Below are 8,752 nucleotides of genomic sequence, written 5' to 3'. Positions count from 1 at the left end.
TCTTCCTGGCTCCCACCACTCCCAGTTTTCAAAATATTAAAACTGAAGAGCTTTAACTGCCTGACAGAAGTTAAAATTCTCAGTGGCCATACAGCATAATCTGAGCAAGAGTGTAACTTCTTCCCAACATCTTTGAAGCAATGTTTTTACAACCTCTTTATTTTAATGCCACTTGAGTGGATTAAAAAAAAAAAAAAAAGGATTACACAATTAACTGCAAAAGATGTGTGGTTGCAATTTTACTTTACAAAGGACTTGCTCTCGCCAGGCTCCAAGCAGTGCTTCTGAAATGTTGTTGGCTTTCTATCTCTTCTTGTCTCTCCTGCAGGTGAAGGCCGAATTTATAGGCAGAAAATAAATGTTGGTTGTTTTTTTTTTAATTGAGAAAAGAGTTTAGTTTGTTACATTAAATGTCACAAGCACAGCTATATTTAATAAAGGCCATATTTAGTTTCAGTGCATGCCTTATTTAAACAATCACAATGGCTTTTTTTTTGCTTATCAACATACTCTTTTTTTTTACAACTTACTCTGAATCAGCAGCTCATCTCATCTTTTGCTGCCTTTGTTTCTTTCCTATAACCTTGTTACTTCCAGGCCTTCATAATGTACCCGTGTGCTTGTGTGTGTGCAGGGGTTTTTATCTGCATACATAAAATTCTGCCTTAAACTGAAACAGTATCATAAAAATCCCTCTGCTCTGGAATAGTGTAATTCCTGCTCACTGCAGCTCCTATAAAAACATGGACTGCATATTTCTGGCCTGTCTCCAACATCTCCATTCTTCTCCTCTGCCAGTTCCAAGATTTGGCCTTTTGCTGCATCCTGTGCTTGGGGTGGAATTCCCAAACTCTTTGGGTCTCTATTTTCCAGCTTACACTTTTAACCTTTGATTTAACTTGTATTTCCTGAGTGCTGTGATGCATTAACAATTCTCGGGCATTATCTAAAATACAGAGACAGTAAGTACTGTTACAATGTTATGTTCTCTTTTCTGTCTTAAATAAAATGTTTTAACAATCTTCTGCCCTTTAGTTCAGAAGGTCATCTAACGGTTTTGGTTATGTTAAGGAATTGAAGATTGGTCCATGGTAAAAACAAACCTCATTAGTAAAATCCATGGGTATGGGGAAGAACAGCTGGCACTTTAAAGAGTTGGAAAGGAAAAGCATGAAGGTGGCTTTGGTTTGTGCAGGTCAGGTGCTCAGTGCTGGCTGGGACAGGGCTGGTGTGGAGGGTGACAGTGCCAGCAAACACGGTCTCAAAGGCAAGCAGAGCCAGTTATGAGCACAGGCATAAGGGTGATAACAGAGTGCATGGATTAAAACATGGAATGGACTTAAATGTTTTACTTTTTCTTCATATACTGTCAGAGAAGAGGGGAGAAGTAAGATTCTGCCTTGCTTGTACTGTTGCTACTGTTCCACAGACAGCATCAAGCTCTGGGTGCATCGGTCTGTCCTCATGAGCTGGTTTCAGGTGCCGTGGGATGAATAACTAAAGCACAGGAGACAGGCTGACCCACACAGCCAGAGGCAACCTGCACAGCAGGCTCCACAGCCCTGAATCAGGGATCAGATTTCCTTCAAATGATGAAAGACAGGTAGGCTGCTCAGGGTGGGAATGAGTAAATTCAGGATGCTGAGCAGAGAGCTGTTATTGCAGCTCTGCAGACAGATCTGTGTCTCACTGGGGCTGCTGCTATGAGTGCTTGGGAGAAGATGATGGCATTTGGCACTGCTGAAATGGGTTTACCCAGGGCAAGCCATGCTTGACCAGACTGCTCTCTGTGATAAAATGACTAGGTGTGAGATGAGGGGAGAGCAGTGGATGTCACTTACCCACACTTTAGTAATGTTTTCAGCAGTGTCTCCCACAATGTTCTTGTGTCCAAGCTGGAATACCAAATCTGGATGTCTGGATCACCAAAACTCCAGTAAATTGATAACTTATTGGAGATTTGGGCTCAGAGGGTGGTAGCTAAGGAGCTGTGCTCAGCCTGGAGCCTGCCCAGTAAAGTTGTGCAATTTCCACCCTAGAAAGTTTTTGTGCCCTGCCTGGACATGACACTGTTCTAATTTCAGTGGTGATCATGTTAAGAGCTGGAGAATGGATGAAGACATCCAGAGGTCCCTTCTACCCTGAGTTATCCTATGAGTCTCTTATTCTAATGTTTGGGCACACAGATGATTGTCCAATTGGGCAGACCACAGAGTTGGCCTCATGCTGACAGCAGGAGAACCTAAGGTGCTGACCCTGACATGATAATTCTGTAGTGGCAACTTTCCTGTCAAAATATTGCTAAAAAGCTCATGCAAAAAACCCCCATGGCTTCATATCACATTGTGTTTTCTGTCACACAAGAAAAAGGCTTTGATTTAGTGGTGTTAATGGCAGCTGTAACACAGCACACCCACTTGCCAACATAAGGTTTCCAAGTTTCCTGTCCTCAGTGTTTCATGTTGATTATGTCTTGGACTACAGTGCCTCTTGCATCCCACCTTTTATGGGAGGGTTTTACACTTTGGTATTTAGATTCCTGTAGCTTTCAAAACATGCTCAAGGGCTGAACAAGAGCAAATTTGCCTTGATGTTGATGCTGAGTGTTTTTCTACAGGCAGGTAGGAATTCCTATGCTTTTCTTATTTTGTGACCCCATCATATTCCCCAAGGCTGTTGATGTTCTGACTATGAGAGGTGGTGGTTAGACTGTTTTCTAGCTGCAGTAAATTTACTAAAGAAGAGGAGAGAGACTCTTTTGCTACAGTCTTTGAGGTGTTTCAGTGACAGACATAGCTTTAAATGTCTGGAAAAGATGGAATATATTCACCAAAATACATTTGGGTTCATGCCTTCTGGGGGAAGACAGACATAGATTTCTAGACAGACATAGATTCCTTAGATAATTTAAACTTACTAGCAGGACATTTGTCAAATCCTGTCCTTGGGATGAAGCGCAAAGAGAAACTTCTGACAGGGTATCCTGAAACAGTCCCAAGGGAGTTCCTGAGCTGTGCCCAGTACCCAGCTGAATGGGACACACTCACCCACCCTGAAAATACAGAGATGTTTGCACTTAGGTGCTCTACGAGCTGCTTGTTGCTTTGGGGAACTTGTTCTTTCATGGATCTATCCCCAGATATTTTGTTCCTGAGAAGCCTGATACAGAACAAGGGGCTTTGAGTATTTTGATCTCCTGATGATGCACGTAGACAAGAGCTTCTTCTTGCCATTGTGGTGAAGGAGTGAAAAGTTTGACCCAGGTGTCCATAAGGCCAAAGAAAGTCATAACCCCAAGCCAATACCTGTTCTCCATTTTCTCATACTTGCATTCTTAGACACTGAGGGCAGACAAAATTAGGGTACAGATTTTGGAGCAGGTTCATCTGTTCAAGCTCCTCCTGATGAAAGCTCTGGTGACTTTGCTTTTATTCTGCACTGGCCCTGTTTTCAAACCAAGGTGAGTTACCATGTTTTGCGTTATTTCTGGTTCATGTTAAGCCTATCTTCATTGAGTACTAAAGCAGAAACAAAGGTCTTTGTAAATTCACACTTTCCTTTGTCTATAGCTATATCCTTGCAAATCTCATCTGTACAATAGCCTTGGCTTCTTAATGGAAATATATGTTACTGTTACCAGAATTCAGTCTTTGCTGGCTGAGAATAAAATCCAGTATGAAAACATAATTTTCTTTTCTTTCTTCTTGAAGTTAAGTTCTGCTGTTGGACATCTTGTCAAATTTTCTGGTCCTCTTCCCTCACCAGTTCTGCACATGACTTTGGATGAGTAAGAATGCAAATCTTCAGAATATTCATTTCAACTAGAAAATGAGGTGCAAAACCATCTCTTTTTTTCCCCCTCCCCTCTATAAAAAGTAAGGGTAATGTGAGGCTATCTCAGCCTATATTCTTCCTTAGATCTTGAATCATGCCCAGAAATGTGTCTGTTTTTTCTACATCTAAGTTACAAATCCTGAGGCTTGCTATAATGGTGCTATCAATCTCTCCTATGACAACACGGAGGAGGAAAAAAACTGCTTTTTGTCTTTTTGAGCTTTTATAAATTAGGTTTCTTTTTTTCTATTTTTTTTTTTCCTCTTTTTTCTTTTTTTTCTTTCTTTTCATGGATTAGTCTTGAATTTATTTCTGTGGTAACCAAAAATATCAGCTTTTTCTTCTGGAATTCTCTCTCACATTTTACATCCTCAAAGGCCAAAGGGTTGATTAGCTCAACTTGTTTGACCTGGTCATTGCTCCAGATCTCTAAGTTTCCTCAAGACCCCAGAACTTCATTTTATCTCAACTTTTTCCTTCCTTCAAAGTTCCATTTTATGCTATAAACAGAAACTTTATGCAGGAGTTCTCAGCTTGTCTTTAGCAGGATGGCTGCTGATTTAGGCCTGAAGAAAAGCCTGTGTGGTTGAAAGTGTCTTTTTTTGTTTGTTTATATTTATCACCCCTGGCAATGTTGGTTGGTTGAACAACAGAGCTTTTTCCCCCTCCTGTGAGTTCTGTCTCTCTCGTGGCATTAGATTGTTACAGCTAAGACCATGGTTGAGTAGAGCATGGACTCCAGAATCAGCAGCAGCCTTTGGAATTGAGTGGATGGCCAAGTGATGCAGCAGGCAGGTACTCTGTGCTTCAGAGAAATGTGGGAAACCAGCCTCCTTCCTAACTCATTCAAGAAAAATACCTGCAGAACTTATGACACATTTTAATGAAATTAAAGAAAATCCATTCTCTTTGGAAGGAAATAAAGTTTATTTATTGCAATCTACTATCTGTTTTTTTATAGACTGCAAGACTCAAACCTCAAATGAAATATAAAAAATGTTCCATTACTCACTTTTCTCCTTCTTTAGAGCACACTGGAAAATAAGCATGTTGTCAGAGGCCCTTTCTGAAAGGTTGCTAAGGAATAAAAACTGACCCAGTCCCAAGTGTACGGTGCTGTCTACACAACAGAACAAAAATACCCTTATGTTCCCCCACAAAGTTGGCTGCGTAAACACAGGAGGTAATGGTTGTATTCAGTATGAATAAGTAGAAAATTCACCCAAACATCACTCCTGCACTTGGGAGCAGACTCAGAACAGTCTCTACCAGCCTCAGTGCTCCAGAGCCTAGGTGGCAGGGCTGCACCCCACTGTGCTCATGCTGCAGGGGAGGCTGCCTCCTGTGCTGGCATCACCTGCCTGCACTTCCCACACCTCTTGCAGTCCTGCAGTGCTCTGCATCTTACAACACGTTTAAAGGGGTTTCATAAACGTCTCCCTTTATCTTGGAAAGACAAAGGAAAGGTGCCTGCAAGGAAACTTAAAATAAACAAAGTGTTGAGAGCAATTAGTGCTGATTCAAATTCTGTCAGGCACTTGATTTTTCAAAATGAGAAAACTTCTTACTCTGACTGAAACCTCCACAGAAAAAGGGCAGTGGGGTGGGGTGGATGGAGAACTGCAGAGGGACATGTGTTTGTGTTTCCAATTTTGACCTTCCTGATTTGTTTAGCATGTGTAGTTATTCCATCAGTTTCCTACATTCTGAGTTACTGAGCTGAACTGTTCAGCTCTGAAATACAAGAATTTCATAAGCTCACAGGCCTGGACCTGTGTAAAGGAGTAAGTGTAAAGGAGTTTTGAAGAAAAGGAAAGAAATGTAACTTCCAAGCCTTCCTAGATGTATACTTATTGTATTGTACATACACAGTGTGAGAAGAACCCTGATGCTGCTGCTCTTTACACCACTGCTGCAGTATCCTCCCATCCCTTGTGCTTGTTCATCCCAGCTTTTGCCCCTTGTGAATTTAAATGAGAAGTGTGCAGGGGTGGGAGCTATGTGTGTGTGCAGACATGTATGTCCTCAGCACAGGAAGATTGTTGTGAGTCTCTGTCATGTCGGAGTGCAGGGCACCCCTCTGGCTGCCCTGGATGGTCCAGGACCCCAACAGAGGGGTTTGGGACCCTGGCACAGGGCCCAAAGTGACACTGCCTTTGACCTCAGCCCATGGGAAAAGTTACCAGCATTGCATGAGGAACTACAAGATCCAAGCCTGGGAGCAGCTGGGACACTGAGGAGTTACTCTCCCTCCTTAACTCCCTCCCTTGGCATGGCTCATGCTCAGCCCAGGTTCCACTGGAAGAGGGAGGCCACCCCTGCTCCTGGTGAGCTCTGACTCACCAGTGTGTTTCCAAATATTGTCCCAAATTTTGACTCCCTCTTTGTCAGGCTAACTTCATTATTCTTATGTCAGTTTTCTTCAGCTGAACTGAATTCTTCCTTTGTGAAGAAACAAACATCCCTATGTATATATTAATATATATATATAGTATACATATATTTACAATTTTTAGACCTTAGAAGTATCTAGAAAAATCAAGGGTGAAATTGTATAAGTTGTGTAAAGCAGAAAATCAAGCAGGGCACTTTCAAGCCCTGCAGATGCTTTAAATGTTCTGGTAGTGCTTAACAGGCTTTGTAGGATATCATGACACAGCAATGTTAAAAATACACCTGAGTAGCCTTGGCTTTTAGTGATCTCAATGAGCTCTCCTTGGCTTTTAAGAGAAGTGATGCCTGTCTGTTTTGCCATTTTTGTCTGGCTTTAATGGATCTGCAGTAGACTCCCATCATTATCTACAGTTTATCTTCCTGTCTTTTGCAGCACTTTGAAGATTTTAATTTTATTTGATATTTAAATGCATAATCCAGAGCCCACAAATGCATTTACAGGTCTCCTGAATGTTCAAAACTGAGTTGAGTCTGAGCCATATGCAATTCCTTTTGATGCCAGAGGGTGCTGAACACTTCTAAACTGACAAGAATAAAAGTTTAGAGTGCTCAAATGTTTGCATTTTCACAACTCAGCTTCACAGCATACAACGTCAAGCTGATCTAATTGACTCAGCTTCCTTATCATATGGATTGCCCTTCAAGAGTCATAAGTTTACAGCAACAAGGATACATTTCCTAGCTAGGGGACCATCTTTTAATTAGGAATGGAAGAAAAAAACCTCCCAAAGCTGAACAACCACTAAGATATACATTATGGGATAATGGCAGTAGCCCAGTCACACATTACTTTAGTCTTGAAGTGCTTTAAAAAATATTAGCTGCTAAATGACTCTACCAAAAGATTGTTTCTCATCCATTTTATGGGTTTTTTGACCCTGCTTTGGTGAGAGGAAGCCTTTAAGCAGAGGCAATGGATACCACAAGTACTTTTCAAAGTATTCAGCTATTGCAGACTGTTGGAATATACTTGCCTATTAGCAGGATGGACAAGCAGATGTTAAACTGGCCCCAAGTCAGTTTAAAATGACTGCTATAATCAGAAGATAAAGAAATAGAATTCAAAAATAATATTAAGATGTCTTAAAGCATAGGCTTGGGTGGGATTTTTTGTGTGTGAGACTTTTTTCCCTTCTAATCTCCCCTTTCCTCTCTCTTGCTGCCTGCTCTTCAGGTGCCCAGTCTGGGTTGTCTCCTTCTGTCTGCACTGTTAAGATTCTCTTCCTGCAATTTCTGCAAGGACTGACCCTCACCATGCTGGACTCTGAGTTAAAGCACATGTTAGAACGGCTTTAAAATTTGAGAAAGTAAGAGTTCTTTTCATCTAATTAAAATTATTGTTTATTGTGTAATAGATGCACTAGATATATTTTCTGTATTTATCATTAAAAATTAGTAACACAGATCACTGGCTCTATCAGTATTAGCTGTTATGGTTTTGGCTGGGGAAAGTAATGCAAGTTGGAAATGCATTCATTATTTTTTTCCAAGACATCACTAACATATTTTCTAGGTCAGGTTAGTGATGCCAAATCCAGCAGTGAACAATGCCATATGTCTAATAAAAACCCAGATGAAACAGCACAACAGCACCAGGTAATGCTACTTTTTTTTTTTTTTTCCTATTGCTGTGTCTACCACCATTAAAAAAACAGATCTAACTTCCTCCTACAATAGGGTATTTTAGTGTGTTGTAGGAGTGCCTCAGTCCTTTTATTGACACACCCCTAAGTTTTTCTTATGCCTTCTTGTTTGCCTTTTTCCTCTCCCACTGCACAGACTTATTAGTTCTCTAGTGATGTACAGCATCCATGTCATGTGTTAAAGATATTCTCAGAGGAAAAACCCCCAACAGTTTTCCAATAAACATAGATATGCTGATTTTCCAGGAGGGTTTAATTGAAGCTTGATCTGAGCCCTGTTTTTTCTGCTCCTCATTATGTTCTTTCTACAGCATAATTTGCAACTTCCAGAGGAGCACAGCATGGGTGTGAGTCAATGGCAGGTCAGGACATGGCTTGTTTGGTGGTCACAAAAATATTTAGGGCATGCATTTCTGTATATTTTGTGAGGCTGAAAAATTTCAATGTTTATAATTACCAAATACATCTTTTCAGTGAAGTTGTGTGAATTGGAGGTTGAGAGGATGGACTGCGTTTTAAAGGAGTTGCTTAAACGTCCTTTTAGTCAACAGAAAATATGGATTTTCTTTCTTTTATTTTTTTTCCTCCTGTACTTTTAGATGCAAGTAAAATTAGGTTATAAAGGGAGATAAGGAAATAGATGTAACAGCAGTATAGAGCTTAGCAGTTGAGATGCTAGCCCCAAGGATATTTTCAGGTTGATAATTGCTAGAATTGCTTACCTGTCATCTTAAACAGAGCTTCAGTGCTGAAAACAAGGTGCCAACCTGGATGTCCCTGCTGCATGACACAGCATGGCTGTGTTCTGCTCTTGTCACACT

General features: G+C 40.8%; 1 long non-coding RNA gene across 1 annotated transcript; it reads left to right on the top strand.

Moving 5' to 3' along the window:
- Window positions 1-1,755: 1,755 nt before the first annotated feature.
- On the top strand, window positions 1,756-8,210 carry LOC134552701 (uncharacterized). Its single transcript, XR_010080923.1, has 3 exons — window positions 1,756-2,621; window positions 7,463-7,595; window positions 7,802-8,210. It is a non-coding gene; the product is annotated as an uncharacterized LOC134552701 (long non-coding RNA).
- Window positions 8,211-8,752: the final 542 nt, after the last annotated feature.

This window comes from Prinia subflava, chromosome 7 (assembly GCF_021018805.1).
Source record: "Prinia subflava isolate CZ2003 ecotype Zambia chromosome 7, Cam_Psub_1.2, whole genome shotgun sequence".
In the NCBI taxonomy this organism is placed as follows: domain Eukaryota; kingdom Metazoa; phylum Chordata; class Aves; order Passeriformes; family Cisticolidae; genus Prinia; species Prinia subflava.
Note: the sequence above shows the minus strand (reverse complement) of the source record. Positions and strands in the feature narration are given on the sequence as shown.